The sequence below is a fragment of the Oncorhynchus keta genome, chromosome 28 (genome assembly GCF_023373465.1).
Source record: "Oncorhynchus keta strain PuntledgeMale-10-30-2019 chromosome 28, Oket_V2, whole genome shotgun sequence".
NCBI classification, from domain to species: Eukaryota; Metazoa; Chordata; class Actinopteri; order Salmoniformes; family Salmonidae; genus Oncorhynchus; species Oncorhynchus keta.
Genome location: NC_068448.1, coordinates 39,598,499 through 39,616,974, shown reverse-complemented (window position 1 = coordinate 39,616,974; position 18,476 = coordinate 39,598,499). Strand labels below are relative to the sequence as shown.

Below are 18,476 nucleotides of genomic sequence, written 5' to 3'. Positions count from 1 at the left end.
GTTTGCAATCTGGTTAATGCTCAATTTATGGATGTGTCACTTCAACCCTATCATCAAAAACATAGCTCAGGCAGTAGGAAGCTCTCTCCATGTATATGCAGATGATACAGCCTTGTACTCAGCTGGCCTCTCCCCGGATTTTGTGTTAAATGCTCTACAACAAAGCTTTGACTGCCCTTTACCTTGGTTTTTGCGGTGTTCAAAACAAGGTTATGTGATTTGGTAAGAAGAATGTCCCTCTCCCCACTGGTGTGATTACTACCTCTGAGGGTTTAGAGCCTGAGGAGCAAGTTACATCATACAAGTATTTGGGAGTATGGCTAGACGTTACACTGTCCTTTTGTCAGCACATATCCAAACTGCAGGCCAACGTTAAAATCTAGACTTTCATCGATGGTAAATCGCTCCTCTTTCACCCCAGCTGATAAACTAACCCTGATTCAGATGACCCTCCTACCCATGCTAGATTACGGAGATCAGCAGGTAAGGGTGCACTGGAGCTGCTTGATGTACTTTACCATTCGGCAATCCGATTTTCCACCAATGCTCCATATAGGATACATCACTGCACTCTATACTTCTCTGTAAACTGGCCATCTCTGTATACCTGACGCAAGACCCACTGGTTAATGCTTATTTATAAAAACACTCCTAGGCCTCACTCTCCCCTGTCTGAGATTACTACTGCATGTCCCATCCTCCACACACACACACCTGTTCTGCCAGTCACATTCTGTTAAAGGTCCCCAAAGCGCACATATCCCTGGGCCACTCTTCTTTTCAGTTTGCTGCAGCTAGAACAAGCTGCAAAAAAACACTCAAACTGGACAGTGTTATCTCCATCTCTTCAGTCAGACTCAAATCATGGACACTCTTACTGACACTTGGGAGTATTTTGCATGATGTATTGTTGTCTACCTTTTTTGCTCTTTGTGTTGTCTGTGTCTAACAATGTTTGAACTGTTTGTGCTGCTACCATGCTATGTTGTAATCTTAGGTCTCTCTTTATATAGTGTTGTGGTGTCTCGTCATGATTTACATTTACATTACATTTAAGTCATTTAGCAGACGCTCTTATCCAGAGCGACTTACAAATTGGTGCATTCACCTTATGACGTGTTCTGTCCTACATATTTTTTTTTATCCCAGCCCTATCCCCACAGGAGGCATTTTGCCTCTTCGTAGGCTGTCACTGTAAATAATACATCTGTTCTTAACTTCTCTAGGGTAGGGGGCAGCATTTGCAATTTTGGATGAAAAGCATGCCCACATTAAACTGCCTTCTACTCAGGCCCAGAAGATAGGGCATGCATATCATTAGTAGATTTGGATAGAAAACACACTAAGGTTTCCAAAACTGTTAAAATAATGTCTGAGTATAACAGAACTGATTTCGCAGGGAAAAACCTGAGAAAAATCCATTCAGGAAGTATACTTCTTTGTTTGTTGTAGTATTCTATTCAATGCCATTACAGTATCCATTGACTTAGGACTCAAATTGCAGTTCCTATGCCTTCCACTAGATGTCAACAGTCTTTAGAAATAGTTTCAGGCTTGTATTCTGAAAAATTAGGGAGTAAGAGCAGTCTGAATGAGTGGACCCTGCCGTGTCAGAGCTTTTTCATGCGTGCGGCTGAGAGTGCCTTTCTTGTTTACCTTTTATATTGACGACGCGATTGTCCGTTTAAATATTATCAATTATTTAGGCTAAAAACAACCTGAGGATTGATTATTAACATCGATTGACATGTTTCTATGAACTTTACAAATTTGATTTTTTTGTCTGCCTGTTGTGATTGCGTTTGAGCCTGTGGATTACTGAAGAAAACGCACGAAAGAAACTGAGGTTTTTGGATATAAAGAGAGACTTTATCGAACAAAAGGAGCATTTATTGAATAAATGAATGTCTTCTGAGTGCAAACATATGAAGATCATCAAAGGTAAGTGATTCATTTTATCTCTATTTCTGACTTGTGTTACTCTTCTACTTGGTTGGTTACTGTTTGTAATGGACTTGTCTGCTGGGCTATGTTCCCAAATAATTGTAAGGTATGCTTTCGCCGTAAAGCATTTTTGAAATCTGACACAGTGGTTGGATTCACAAGAAGTTCATCTTTAAACCTATGTGAAATAGTTGTATATTTTCTGAATTTGTAAAATGTGTATTTCTGTATTTGAATTTGGCGCTCTGCAATCTCACTGGATGCTGGCCAGGTGGGACGCTAGCGTCCCACATACCCTATAGAGGTTAACGGACTTGCCTAGATAAACTAGATAAATTCAGTGTTGCCAACTTAGCGACTTAGTTGATATATTTAGCGAGTATTCAGACCCCTATCTAGTGACTATCTAGTGACTTTTTCTGGTGTTATTGGAGACTGACGTGAAAGCACTATGGTTCTTACTATTCTCAACGAGCAGCAGGTGCTGCTGTGGGGCCCACCCCGTCCCAAAGCCCTCACAGGCCCAGTCCTCACGCAGCAGTCCCTCCCAGCTGCAGTCAGAGCAGGAGATGTTCACCCCTCCGCGTCCAGACTGCAAATGAATTGCGTATGCGGGAAGCCGCCGCTGGCTGATCCCACCCTGGCTTACATTTTTATTTTGACCTGAATTAGGGCCAGACCAGTTACCATAATTTTCTCACATTGCTATTGACATTTTTTTTCTATTGTCTCTTTTTGGTCCATTTAGATTGTATACAAAAAAAAAAAAAAAATGTTATGGTTTTAAAATGTTCATGTTTTACTGTGACTTGTTGTAGGCTCCTAAGTGGACCATAAGGTTAAAAATCAAACCAAATTAAGAAAACTAAACTAAAATGCCAGAGTGTCTCTTTTGGGTCACTTTTACTGGTCCCAAAAGCCTGGATAAAGGAGGAGGGTTGGAATTGTGACATACATTTTTTTTTTTAAAGAATGCCGAAAGTTCATTTGTAGTTCTAAACGTATTTAGGGTGTTTTTTTACTCACTTTTTGTCTCTCTCACAAAGTTATTCCTCTCCTACAGCGCCCATCACAATTGCATGGCCAATTATGCAAATTAGACGATGGCGTCATTTAGCGACTTTTAGGACAGCCAATAGCTACTTTCTTTACTGAGGAGTTGGCAACACTACACTATTCAAAGCGCGCACACACACCAGGGAGCCGGCCAATTGTCCGGGAGAAGAAGGAAAATCCCTTTGAAAAATATATTTTATTTTTTTGCCTAGTCATTGATGGAAATACACTTGACCGGTCATGCTTATAAACGGCTTGTAAACGGAAAATCTGTCAGATGTCGAAAGAGAGCCGTTGCCAGAGCTTCTCAAACTGCTAATTTGTTGCTGCTGGAATGAAGCGTGCTTTTATAATAATTGATTTTATAATCATTGCGTAACAATTCTAAGCGCAACCGCGTGTTAACTGTTTAAGGCCACGTTTAAAAATAGCTTCCACTTTAATTTCTCAACTGGTAATTGAAGCACGCTTCCCATTCCCTATTCAAGTGCATATAGGCAACGGTAGGCAAGCTTCAGCGCGTCACACACACACCACTTTACAATGAGCTGGAGGCAGTACGTATTTTGAAAACATATACTTAATCGTTTGAAACCTAAAAGTTTTACATTACGAGGCATGTCTTACCTTGCGTCAAATTAAAATCCATGGAAACATAAAGGCAATTTTATAAAGAGACTTACTTCCATATGACATTAAAACCAGTAGCCCATTTCTCTCTGGTTCTATTGGTTTTCAAATCAACCATCTTTCATTGTCTAGTAGCCAAAGGCACAATCCCAGTCATATTAGCAACCTATGCTAGTTGTTGCATCTGTACATATCCCCTCAACATTTCTCTCAGATATTTTAATCTCGGTCACAAGAAACCACTTTTTACAACAGTGTTTCCCGCTAATTGCATTGTGGAACAAACATTTGGGCGTAGTTTACTTGTGCATTGCTGCGCGTATAATGTGAAGAAATACTATATCAACATTTTAAGCTAAACGTTCTGATCCGATGCATAAGACTCATTGCTTTTTAAAGCGTATTTTTTATGCAGCCCGTTGGCCTACTAGTTATATTCTTTTGGGATATCACCCCACAACTTTCCCAGAGTCTGTTTGGAACAGGCTATTTTTTTCCTCGCACAGAACGACAAACTGACCAATAGAATAACGGTGTTGCTATGAAAGTGAACTGTGTCTATCCGTGATCAGGGGTGTATTCATTCCGCCGATTCTGTTGAAAAAAAGTGTTTTAGATGGACGCAAAACGTGGATAAACATCTGAATTTGTCCAATAGAAACTCTTGTTTGCAACTGTTGGACTAATGATTACACCCTATATCAGGCTAGATGCAGGCAAGAGTATGTAAGGTGGTATTGAATGTCACTGTCTGTCCATGTGTCACGGTCTGTCTCCTGAAATGTGTGTCTCCACCTGTGTCCACCTACATTGTAAACTTTCATTCATAGGCTTGGTTGTAGCAACCTCATGATGGGTATAGGGGAACATTTGAGTATCATGTAGTAGCCTAAACCTATCACTGTTACATTGAGCTGGGTGAATGGAATATGAATGAGTCATCCAATATGCCGTAATAGAAATAAGGCCAAACATACAAAGAAAAAAAAAACTGTCTTCCCTCATCTTAAACGGCACTGACTTGGCCTTATGTAATGGAAAAACAATTACATCACTCCTTGTGATGTAATGCAATTAACAGTCTTTGCATAACTGGGCAGCAGAGAGAGGCAGAGCTAGAAGTATATGCCAAGGCTAACAATGTGTCAGGGTTGGATTACGATACACTGTTTACTGACAGAACCAGACCTGTAGACACAGTGAGTCCAATCATGTCTAAGGGCTTTCCTACCTCACAGAAACACTGGGATACATACAGTACAACCCCAGTTACATTAAAGGGGTATGTGTACTGTTTTTATAGGGCTCTCAAATCACACTTCTTTTTTTTATATAGAACATCCAATTTTGTTGTTTTTCTAAGTCCGCAATAATGTTTAAACCACATCAGGAGACCATTCTTTAAGTCTGGGGAAAAATTGGAATAATTTTCCATTTTTGGGTGTAGTCACCCGGTGTTGCTGTAGCGCTCGTGTGATTGCAAAGTTTGCAAAACAAAATGGCCACTGGATTGATGCAAATAATCATGATTTCATTCTGCCAGCTACTTTGTAGTTAACATTTCATTGAGAATATTTCTGGGAAAGCCTTTCCATCTCTACCAGAAGGTTACTCATTAGCATAATCGCTACCAGCTACACAAAGTGTAGACCTGCGTGTGCGCCGCCCACATACACAGAGACAGGGCTATTCCTGTGCAGTTACAGAAAGTTGCATGAAAATACGAAACACTAACGCATTTTGTTCATGTCTTATGATTCTCTTGGGCAAACAATTACATTTTCTAATAAGGTCAATGATTTAATAAAAATGTCCTATTAAATTCAATGCATATTTTTATATTCAACAGAAACAAAGTAAAAATGGTTCAACTTTGTTTCCATTGAACATGCCATACAGATAGATAATGGGATTTTAATTCATTATATTTAGAGTACCTTGCCTTGGTCCTCCTTTCTTTTTGATGACCAATTTACCCCTTTTACCAAAGAGCACCTTCTGTCTACCAAAATCTACTATTGTGTACCTTAGCAGCGCTTCCCCTATTCATTTTTTTCGAAGTATTTTTTACATCGTTAAATTCTGTTAAATGTCTTTATTCCGGATTTTATAGGGCCCTATGTTTATCCATGTACACTGTGTATACCAGGGATATCCAACCTTTTCTAGCATGAGAGCTAGTCATTTGTTTTTAGCTTTCAAATAGGAATATTCTGCTCTTCGACACTCCCCTGCAACTCTTCGCCGCAGCTCCTCCCCAGGTCCTTATCGTACAAGAGAAAGTAGTGCCCTACATTTTTCTGCCAATACACATGTTAAAAATAATGGTTCATAAACAACTCTAAAGGGGGCCCTGTAAAATGTGATATTTTCCCCCAAATTCTGGTTGATATTTTCCCAAATGATATTCTCACTTTTAGATTTTATTTGGGGGTTCACTCTCAAAATCACAATTGTTCATAGAGGAACTAAATTCCCCTTTAATTGTGCATCTAGCGAGTGAGGTGTGTGCCGTATTAGCTACGGTTCTGAAGGCTAAAATTGAATGTATTTTCCGATTTGTTTGGCAAGCTACTCATAGGTGGGCTGGTAGCTCACGATCGACCTGTTATAGACCCCAGGTGTACACTATAGTGCAGGAGTTAGTCTTCAATTGACATCTTAATGATACCAGAGGGCCTGGATGAGAAACATTGCACTAACTTGGGTTACAGTTAGTCAAAAACCTATTTGTGATTTAGCCAACTCTGTTGTATTTGTTGTCATGCCAGATCACATATGCTATCCTAATGGCTAGCATCAACAAATGTTTTTCATTTAGGACTTAGCTAAAGCATACAGGTCTGGCAATCAGGCTAGCAGATTTAGCTTTAGGCTCCTTTTGATAAAAACAACTATAGAGAGGGAAAGAAACCCTCATCTTTCTTCCTTTCCACACAACTCCTCCTGTGGGGTTTTCACTGATGAATCGTGCTGCTGTTTTGTCAAAGAAATACTGTAGACAAAGAAGCGGCCCGGACACACACACACACACAAAAGATGTAAAACACAAACAGACTAGAGGGAAGACTTGTCAGAGTTGTGGATCCCTGGGAAGAGTCAAACAGCAGAATGAAAGACGCTGGCAGCAGCCTATTCCTGAGAGGCAAAGCTCTCATGATGCATTTTCGAGCTCATCACTCAGCTTGGTGAAATTAAATTCACATCACTCACAGCCTTTTTCTGTGCCAATGTAGTGCATATCATCGTGATCCAACCCAGCTTCAATGTCAGGTTAGCCGACACAACCGTGAGCAAAGATCTTTTAAGGAACTTTCTAAAACACAGACGCTGAAGTAGCTCATAGAACACAACTTCCAGCTATAGAGACTTGAATTCAAGGAAGAAAATTATGGTTGGTGGGAAGAGGATAGCAATGGAGCAATTATCCGTAACAAAAGAGCAAGCTAATTGGAAGGTTAACAATGACCTTGTTAGCTTCTCAGGAAGGGGTCGGGTCACTGTTTCAATTCTACAGGGAGAGGGGCTGCCTTTTCAGACAAGAGACAAAACAAGCCCTATTCACTGGTACATGACCTTGGTTTGTGAAACGATTGTATAAAAATATATGGTTTGTGTATAATATAAGTGTCTCTTTCTTCTTGTAGAGTATGGGGAAAAAAACTGCACTACCCTTCACGAAGATCAACGGGGAGAACCAGTCAATGGAGTGACCACATACCTGGGAATTGAGAAACTGAAATTCAAAGAAAACATGACAGAGAATGTTCTTTTTGCACAACCTGAACAAGGTTTGGGCATTATACTGTATACCGGGGTATTTTGAAAAAAAAAAAAAACAACACAGAATGGTTTTCAATACTGTCAAGCTTTTATTTGAATATTTGAATATTTGCATCTACTTTTTAAGTAAATACCTGTAGTCAACTTGTGCAATACGGTGAAGATAAAGTAGATCGCTGTCACAATTTTTCATTATGAAGCTTACTGGTAGTGCCCAGTCATGTGGCGTTTGTTTCCATGCACACAATGAGACCGGTGACTTGTGAGTAACTCACTGTTGTGCAGCTCGCACCAGGTGATCTAGTTACCGTATGGAATTCAAAACTAAAATGTTTGACAGGTAGATTTCTTATAAATATTAACTGTTTAAAATGTGCTAAATGTTCTGCAGTTGCACAATTGGTTTGCTAATTTAGTAGCTTGTTAGCTATCTAGCGAAGTGGTTAGCTTCTTCCAAAATCCAGCTTTGCTTGTTAACAGCAGAGAATCCCCTTCGGGATCAAGAGCCTTGCTGTCAAATGTTTGTTTTGTGCATGCAGAAAACTGAGTAGCATTTTTAGGCCAGAGCCTCGTTAGCATTCTCTATGGGGACTCTCCATGTACTTGTTAGCAATGCTAACCTTCAGATTACAAAAACTCAGTGGGGTTTGAAAATAGCGCCCGTTGTGTTCAGTGTCAGTATTACCAAATATCCCGCTATAGCACAAGGTCGTTATGATGGCATTACAATCTGGATACCGCCCAAGCCTAAACTGATCTATTGCAATGTTGATCGCCATATCTTGCAGATGTTTTACAAATCTGTCCTGGAGAGTGTCCTATCATTTGGCCTGTTATGTGCAAGACCAAACTGCAGCAACACATAAAAACAGCGGGCAAGATAAATGGTATTGGCCAAGAGTCGGCCAACAGCCAGTACACAAATCTCATACTCCAAAAACATGACAAACATTCTACGGAAGGATAATTCTAAAAAGGACAGTACCGACTTCCTCTTAAATTCACCCAAAGCAGCCGCAGCCTGACTGGGGCGAAAATACTTATTGAAAAGAAACTAATAGATACAGGGACTTTCAGCCATTAGGCTGTATAATGGAAAGACGTAGCAAAGACCATTGATCGGTTTGAAGGGAGCGTGTATTGAACATCCACTGTAAATATGTAACCCATTGCACTTTTCATATCAATTTTATTGTGTACCATTCTGTGTTTGTCTTTTAAGCACATGACCAAACAAATTTCCCCCTGGTGGGATAATAAAGTAATAAAATTAATCTCATCTAAGGAGTTGTGACATTTCAAACATGCATTGTATCCTCCTCCTGAATGAATCCCCGGCAGCAATGGAGACCACCTGGGACGGGTCGGGGGAGGGGTTGAGGTCTGGTTGTCTCGTGTCCTCAAAACCCGCATGCCAAACGAGGGAGGGGAGTACATAGACTCAACCCTGCTAAAATAGGGCCACCCAACATCATCTAAGATTCTAGATGATGTAACGCAGGGTCAAGGGACACCACAGACATGGTCAGAAGGATACGAGCCCAGCCCCCAGCACCCTCAGGACAGTGCCAGAGTCCAGACCAGACCGCAGCACCCTCAGGACAGAGCCAAACAGCCGGACTGAAGGTCATAGGGGACAAAGCCACCAGGCTGGAAACAAGAAGCGAGAGGAGTCGCATAGGGCTGCAGTTGGGACTTCTTAAAAACACGACACTTCGATACAGCTACGCACGGAAGTTTATTTTCGTAGCAGGTTAGGAAAGCATTTTCTCGAACCGTAACCAAATTCTCCTAACATGCTACATTAATTCTCCTAACCTGCGAAAAAGTCACTTCCGGTTATGCTGTCTCAAAACACGAAGCGGAGTTGACTTCTTTAGGAAAATTAGCCTCAGTGTTGGAAACAAACATTATGCTGTTGTTCAGAATTACATGTATTTACACTGAGTGTACAAATCATTAGGAACACCTTCCTAATTTTGAGTTGCACCCCCTTTTGCCCTTAGAACAGCATCAATTAGTCGGGGCATGGACTCTACAAGGTGTTAAAAGTATTCCACAGTTGTGTCAAGTTGGCGAGATGTCCTTTGGGCAGTGGACCATTCATGATACACATGGGAACTGTTCAGCATTAAAAACCCAGCAGCATTGCAGTTCTTGACACACTCAAAACAGTGCACCTGGCACCTACTTCCATACTCCGTTCGCAGGCACTTAAATATTTTGTCTTGCCCATTCACCCTCTGAATGGCACACATGCACCATGCAGGTTTCAATTTCTATAGGCTTAACATGTCTCCTCCCTTTCATCTACACTGTTTTTAGTGGATTTAACAAGTGACATCAATAAGGGATCATAGCTTTCACCTGGATTCACCTGTTCAGTCTGTAATGGAAAGAGCAGGTATTCCTAATGTTTTGTACACTCAGTGTATTTTACAAGCTATAGCACACAATATTTTACAAATGCATGTTTTTAAAAAAGGACCAGAGTTTGATCCGCCTCGTGTTTTCATTTTCGCCTTGAAAAATAAATAAAATAGAGATACTGGTATTGTCCCAGCCATAGAATCTCACTACAGTTTCTTCATCACTTCCTCACACAAATAAACACACACGTTGAGATAAAGGCCACACACATAATGTGAGATGTGACACACCTCTGAGTGTCTACCATGTCCCTTAGGGTGGTGGTGGTGGTCGGGGGGTCAGGGTTTGTCAAGTTAATTTTGTACGTGTCGTGTTGCCTAAGCCACTTCAACACAATGGTTGCAACTCTCTTCCACCAAAAGAGAAAGAGAGGGAGTGAAAGGCATGTTTTCATCTGCGAAGGCAAGAAAAGTGAAGGGGGGGGGGTGCTTAAGGAGGCCACTGAAACGAAAGACAGCTGCTTGCATAAGCTGACTTACATAAGAGCAGGCTAATGCCGCTGTTATTTACAAGTAAAGTTTTAGGAGATATGCTTAAAACAAAGATGCACACACAGTTAGGCATGCACGTCAGCGTAGATTGAATGCCCTGTTCCTGCTTGTCCTTATAAAAACACAAGGAAATCCAGCAGTGAACATTGAAATGGGCCTAGTTCGCTACTACAGTACAGTATACAGTCCAGGGCACAGTGGGAAGGCCCCCTCTGATGTCCTGAGACCTGTCTGTCTCCCAGGGCACAGAGCCTCAGTCAGGCACTTTGATGAACACCTAAAGGGCATGCATCAAAAGGGACACATAGGGGGAAGTGGGCAGTGCAGCCCTTCTGATGTATAGCTAAATATGGATGCGAGTCTGTCCCTTTGATAGAGTCGGTCTACAATGTGCTGTACCTCAAACTCTTTGTATATCAGTAACCTCTACCATTTCATCACTAAGTAAACATTGAAAAAATTACTTTGACAAGCTCAACTTAAGCTGATCAATTTGTTTGTATAAACAAAAAAGGCATGTTGGGTAAGACTAAACTATCTACAGAGAGATTTTTAAAAAACATCAAAGTAATGTCATAAAACAATTGTTTTGCTTGTGTGGTTCATAACGTAAATAGATTTTTTAACACCCCCCCCAAATACACATAATAGCCAGTAGAGCTGGCCGATACAGACAAAAATCCATAACAATAAACTGCCTGAATTTGTGATAATGATCAATAGAACATGTGACCAGATTCAGAAAACTAGGCGTATGTCGCAAGTCACTACTTCACAGGGGAGCCGTTTGAACGTAATTGTTTTTTTTTTTTAAATCAAAATTAGTTTTTTGGGCAGAAATGCCTTCTTGAACATGTGAACTTTCATGTGACTTAATAACAAACTTGTACGCCATCTGTAAATACGAATACAATTGTTAAATTACGAGCCTTGTTGGTTAAGCCACAGAAAAAGTGAGCAACCTTCCCACTAGCCATGATTGACTGAGATAATGAGTGGGCTGGACATGCAGAGAGAGGAGTTTGGATTGGTTTGCCATAGAAGCTCATCAGTCTGTGTTGGTAATCCTGTCGAACATGGCTTTTTTTAAAAACATATTGTGTAGTGGAGCTGCATAAAATTGTGGCTCACGTTTTGATATCAGTGGAATTGGAGTATGATCGCTAAAGAGATGGAGGAAACACCTGTCTCCGGATTACATCTTCAAACTAAGAGAAACCGTGGCATGCCATTCCTGACTTGGAGATGTGTCCATGCACAATGATGTATACATTTAAGATAAACATGTAACGCTAGACAAATTGACAGAAAGTGGTTTCATTTCAAGCTAGCGTACTGTTCGCTAGATAGCTAACCTTAGCTGGCTGGCTCCCTAGCTGACGTTATCATTCGTTTCCCAGAGTCGTGTGCTGTTCTAATAAGAGCCTAATGTTATCTAGCTAACATTGAACATGGTTGGTTTGCTCTCAGCACTGTCGCATTGTTGGCACTGTTTAACTAGTTAATGTTGGTTGGCTGGCTCGTTAGCTAAAGTTACGAGATGTGTGTACAACACCCATTGAATATGGCCGGTGTCAGTAAATGTCTGAAAACAAGCGTAATGAAATTGTTGCCAGCAGAGCTTGCTAGGCTGTTTTCATGTTATCCAGACGTAAACAAATCATTGGACAGAGCGTCAAGTGTGTGTGCTTCGAGAGAGCGAAACGAGATAAGTGGGGCTAAAGCTTAGGGTGAGGGTGTGAACGATGCTGAATGGGCATAGACAAAGAAGAGCGCTTCACTAGATAGCAAAACATTCAAAGGTGTTTTTCTGAAAAGTGAGTTTACAAGTTGATCAACTTTCGAAGTAGGATTACTTTCCCATTGTACTACAAATGCAGTGTATGTATAATATATCAATTTGTAGCTCCGAGTTTGCTACTTTCATAATGTAAAAAACACCATTTCAAAATGTTGTTACATAAGACCAAATCCAGGTGTCGAGTCACATATGTTTATAACGTTAAATAGATTATCTGGTACTTTTGTATACTCTTTAACCAGAAGGTCTGAAAGTAGCCCTCATGGGCCAAAAGTGGTCCCAGGAAATTGCGGAACACGTCACATGTGCAGATATGTGCACCACGTCATTGCGCTCTCTCTCGCTCTGCTGTGTGCACCTTGCTAGCAATCACTAAAATGGCGACGGGCTGAAGCTCATTTGCTAGAACTCGAAGTGCTAGGGGGCTGGCCCACGTGGGAGAAAATGTAGGGGAAAAGGCTCGGCACGGCTTCCAGAAAAACAGTCACTTTCAAATGGTGTGGCTAATTAAGGTAAGACAGTAATTCTGTTCATAGATTATGCAGGTATGAACTACATATTGACACATCCAGCCCCAAAGCAAGAGGTTACAATTTTTTTTTTTTACTTGGTAGTTGCCAAAGTACCGGAGCAGGTCTTTAATGTGCACCACAGTTTTATCTTTTAAACTACTACTACTACCACCACTACAACTAGTTTGATGGTTGTGGTCATCAATTGTCCCATTAACAATCACCCATGTTAGCAAACAATTCATTTTAAACGTCACATTTCTCTATTATAGGCTACTTATCGTAATGAACGATATCAGCAAAACGCCTGCGATCGGTGTCAATAATGTTCCGTTTGTCGTGCCAGTTCTAGTACCCGGATAGATCATTAGCTTTACATTCAGCCTAGTGGCGAGGCAGGCAGATGGGGGCATATTGAAAATAGCTCCCTGATGACTCTATTAAAAGCTTCTCCGTTTGTGACCCGCTGCGGTGAACATTGCTGACCCCGGGTCCCCAAGGTATTTTTAGGAGATAAACCCAATGCCAACAGAGGATTTTCCAAAACAGGAAGCTTAATCCCCTCCCACGTACCTGAGGAACAGACACACGTCACCAAACTCCAGGGATATGTAAGGCCACACAATTCTATTGTGTAATTATTATTTTTAAATAGGTTGTACAACATGACTATCTTCTCTACACCAATAAACTATAGTGGATGTGAAAAAAAACTATGATCTGAGTGAGCAGAGAAGAAGTACCATCCAATCCGGGTTTTAGCAAAGGGTCACTTGGACACAACAGACAGATTCAGTAAGGAAGGAGAACTAAAAGGAGTGGTCTGGGAGGGGAATCGCACATCCCTCCCTGTGTGGGTTGGTGGGGACAAACAGGGTTTCTGTTGAACAATCCCCTGCTCACTGGTACATCATCAACCAGTGGTGCTGTCGCCTAGATTCGGACAGACACCCTACCTTCCCTTACCATTCAAACAGACTGCTTATATACACTCAGCAGATAGACGGACACCATATCCAGTGACCCACACGTACCAAAAGAGATGGGCATACACACATGCACAACCCCTTCCCATCTCACACACACACACACACACACACACACACACACACACACACATACACGAAGTAAAAACAAAGATATCTTAAGTTGTTTTTAAGTTGTGAATGTTGAGGAGTTACAGAGATCGAGAGACGGACCTAAAAACATTGCAATCAGCAGCCTGAAAAGTGCCAGAACGACAGGCTATTATATCAATGACCTTAGCCTCTAAATATTTTCGACTGTTCCATCAAGAAACAGGCAAAAACAGTGGTCTTATTCATTTGGTTTCAGAAAGCGCTCAAAAAGAGCTCTTCAACTGGCGTCTTGACAAAGGACCCCTGTGGATCTTAGAACAGGTAGCCAATCAAATGACGAGATTGTGCACTTAAAACATGCATTTAACAATATCCTGAGTGAATTGGCTGGTGACTAGTAATTGAAAAACTAAAACTAAAAAATGGTCACTATAAAAATGTATTTGTTGGAAAATGATTCAATCAACGAAGCAAAAGAGAACCCATCTCCAAAAGTGAACATTTTCAGGAAATGGAAAACATGGACAAATTTGACCTTGAACATACACACAAAACAGGTAAGTGTTATAAAATCCCAGTCTTACTGGCAGCTACTCAATTACATAAACCAGAACATTCCAAGTATATGAATCATGGTGATCCCAGTCTATGGACTGCCTGCTGGGATCTCATATAGGCCATGTGATTGATATGCCTATATCTGTTCTGCTGGGCTCTCTTTTTGACCTCTACTTACTCTTCAGAGACGCCTTTACCCAGGCGGAAAGATGCCCCTCCACTCGGTCTAGTACAGAACAGTACGTACCACGTACAGACCATTTGGACATAAATAATGGAGCTAGGTTGGATGGGGTTCAGCAAGAAGAGCAGAGAAGGTGCAACTCTGGAACCATTTAGTGTATATTTCTACATGTGTCTTTACACCTGTACCAGGGACTTAGCTTGTTGGGTGTACGAGGGAGGGGACAAACCTCATGATTAAGAGGAGACAAGGAAGGGACAGAGTTATAAGCTTGGGGAGTTTGAGGGTTGAGATAAACAGGAGGAGGAGTGCTGCTCCTCTTTTCGGGCAGACAGGGAGTGAGGCGAGTGCGTAGGAGAGACATTTGGGCTAGATGTCATGTCACCCTCCCTCGCCCGCGGTCTCCCGCTGTGCTTGTTAGCAGGAACAGAGTGAGTGAGCGAGCGCCGGCAGCAGCCACCCTCGGACGCTCTAAAAGGAGAGGGCCTTTTAAAAATGTTCCCGACAGATCACATCTGGTATCCGTGTGTTGAACTGAGGTGAGAAAAGGCAGAGGGTATAGACATACTCTGAGCACATCGTTGTCTTGTGTTGGTCAAGACTTTTCAGCATGCACCAAGTGGGGTAAGAAAAGACACTTACGGCAACCACGAAGCTAATGGGGTGGTTGATTAAAGGTAAAGAAATCAACTGCTGCAGAAATCATCATGGCTGGTCAACATGACAATGGACATGGAGCTGATGTGGCAGCTTGAACACAAATTGACCCCCCCCACAAAAAAAAATAGATTACAAGAGCAAAGGAGAAAGAACAAGTGTGATGGATTAACAGACGGTTTCTTCTTCACAGAACACACAATGTTGTGCCTGGGACAGACCTGGGTTCAAATACTATTTAGGGTATTTCAATTACTTTCAAATACATCTGGGACTGGTAGATAGAGTTCATTAGATACATGATCTAAAAGGGAGATTAAGCAAATGTACTGGAATTCCTTTCAACAAAATAACTATAAACCCAGGGGATCAGGGCAGGGCAAAGAGCCTAATCACTCAGCACAACACACCTTTCAATCCCATTAACACCACATTTAGATAGTTGAATCTCTGGTAGGACTAAATCCCAATTATTATTCTCGCAAAATATGGTTATTCAACAAAAAGAATGGAGGTAAGATGTTGAGGCAGATAGACTAAATTACCTAAACAAAATGTACACAATAGAACATACGTTCTTGTGTCACATCAAAACAACACCGTCAAAAACCACAGGTTAAACTAGTTTTGAATTTCAGATGTCACTTTTCGTATGCCATAATTATTATAACTCACTATTGAAAGTTAATTGTTATTATGTCTGTTGTAGAATTGCAACAATAAACCATCCTCCATGACCAATGCTTTGCCCCCCCCCCCCGACTCGACTCCGGAACACGCTGACTGTAGTTACGAAAACCCACGCGTTTCATAACACGCGCTCACCGCAATGGTAATGCAGTCTGAACACCAGCGATGTGCACTATAAGGCTCTCATTGCACAGTTGACACAGACAGCCAAAACACGACCCAATGTCCCCACAATGAAAACCCCCACAATTAAATTAGGCATGTAAACGAAAAAAGTATGCTCACCTTTCGTATTCACTGCGTGAAATGTCTTGAATAATTTACATTCAATTTTCAATAAATGTTCAGTTACATGCAGGTTGAAATGTCTTTAATCAGTTTCTTGAGGAACAGCGATGCTATCGGTCCCCTTCAGGAATACAAACAACAACAAAAAAGCCAATACGAGAGTTCCGGAAACGCTCTGCCAAAATGTTTAAACATTCGTCGACGAGGGGGGAACAAATTGAGTGAGACACAAGGTCGAGTTTGCGTAACACATTAATATGAATAAAGTTAAATAATACATTAATTTTGCAAACTGGTTATTATGTTGATTCAAGTATGGTTTTGCTTTTGCTACACGTTGAGCTAAACTGCACTTTAAAAACAAACATGTAATACCCAATTGCTATACCATAAATGAAGCAATATGATTCATTCGGCCTAAATATCAAACAGCCAAGAAGCATGGCCAAAGCCATAAAATGAACCAATTTTAAATATGTTGTCCAATTACTATGGGTTTTCAAGTTATGAAATGGAAGCTTTTCCAATCTGATATGCTCTTCATTCCGACAAGCCTACATTTCCTCTATTCCTAAACAGTAAACACATTTAATTCTAGGTTAATTGATCGAGGGAATTCTATATATTTTTGCCATTATATTTGCAAGAGATTTCACCCAGTAGGTTAGTAGTCTACTGAGTAATGATCCGAAAAAAGTCTGCTGCCTAATTGAGAAATTGTCTCGTTCTTGTGGCGCCCCCTACTGGCCAATTATGTGAAGCGCCCCTTGATTCAGTTAAGGCCAATTCCAGGATAGAAGACTGACGCTGAGGCCCAGATTTTTTTACTTTGAAATGTATGCCAAACAAAAACCAGTGCTTCCACATATGCATTGCTTGCTGTTTGGGGGTTTAGACTGAGTTTCTGTACAGCACTTTGTGACATCTGCTGATGTATTTATAAAGCCCTTTTTACATTTGATTGATTGCAAAGTCAAACCAACCATACAACTTTATGCATTAGGACGACTTTAACAATTTACACAGAACATTTCACATAAACACATTTACTTGAAAACAGTCTAGATGCAAAGTTTGGTAACAGAAGGACGGCACAAACGTCACGAACGCTTCATGCACTTCTTGTTCACTGCAGTTTGTCTTCTTTCTCTGTGAGTGACATTATACATACGGCCATATTAGTTTGAGCAAAAAAAACAAGTTTTTCGACTGTGTGACTAATATTGTAATTATATACTAGTCTATTGATCACTAATACAGTTGAAGTCAGAAGTTTACATACACCTTAGTCAAATACATTTAAACTCCAGTTTTTCACAATTCCTGACATTTAATCCAAGTAAAAATTCCCTGTCTTAGTTCAGTTAGGATCACCACTTTATTTTAAGAATGTGAAATGTCAGAATAATAGTAAAGGGTGATTTATTTCAGCTTTTATTTCTTTCATCACATTCCCAGTGGGTCAGTAGTTTACATACACTCAATTAGTATTTGGTAGCATTGCCTTTAAATTGTTTAACTTGGGTCAAAAGTTTTGGGTAGCCTTCCACAAGCTTCCCACAATAAGTTGGGTAAATTTTGTCCCATTCCTCCTGACAGAGCTGGTGTAACTGAGTCAGGTTTGTAGGCCTCCTTGCTCGCACATGCTTTTTCAGTTCTGCCCACACATTTTCTATAGGATTGAGGTCAGGGCTTTGTGATGGCCACTCCAATACCTTGACGTTGTGGTTGTTTAGCCATTTTGCCACAATTTTGAGGGTACGCTTGGGGTCAATGTCCATTAGGGCGACCCATTTGCGACCAAGCATTAACTTCCTGACTGATGTCTTGAGATGTTGCTTCAATATATCCACGTCATTTTACTCTCTCATAATGATATCTATTTTGTGTAGTGCAACTGTCCCTCCTGCAGCAAAGCACACCCACAACATGATGCTGCCACACCTGTGCTTCACGGTTGGGATGATGTTCTTTGGCTTGCAAGCCTCCCCCTTTTTCCTCCAAACATAACAATGGTCATTATGGCCAAACAGTTCCATTTTTGTTTCACCAGACAAGAGGACATTTCTCCAAAAAGTACAATCTTTGTCTCCATGTGCAGTTGCAAACCGTAGTCTGGCTTTTTATGGCGGTTTTGGAGCAGTGGCTTCTTCCTTGCTGAGTGGCCTTTCAGGTTATGTCGATATAGGACTCGTTTTACTGTGGATATAGATACTTTTGTACCGGTTTCCTCCAGCAGCTTCACAAGGTCCTTTGCTGTTTTTCTGGGATTGATTTGCACTTCGCACCAAAGTACGTTCATCTCTAGGAGACAGAACGCGTCTCCTTCCTGAGTGGTAGGACGGCTGCATGGTCCCATGGTGTTTATACTTG

At 41.0% G+C, this 18,476-nt stretch overlaps 1 protein-coding gene across 4 annotated transcripts in view; it reads right to left on the bottom strand.

Moving 5' to 3' along the window:
- The window catches only part of LOC118361303 (helicase ARIP4-like), a 65,351-nt gene that overhangs the window by 45,494 nt on the left and 1,381 nt on the right, over window positions 1-18,476 (bottom strand). For 2 of the 4 annotated variants that reach the window (XM_052482991.1, XM_052482993.1), the window contains exon 1: window positions 16,101-16,725. The exons of 1 other annotated variant lie outside the window; for it this stretch is intronic. The gene's annotated coding sequence lies outside the window, so the exon portion shown is untranslated. Of the gene's footprint in view, window positions 1-16,100; window positions 16,726-18,476 lie in introns of those variants that run through there. One more of the 4 variants, XM_035741133.2, reaches the window with a different exon arrangement.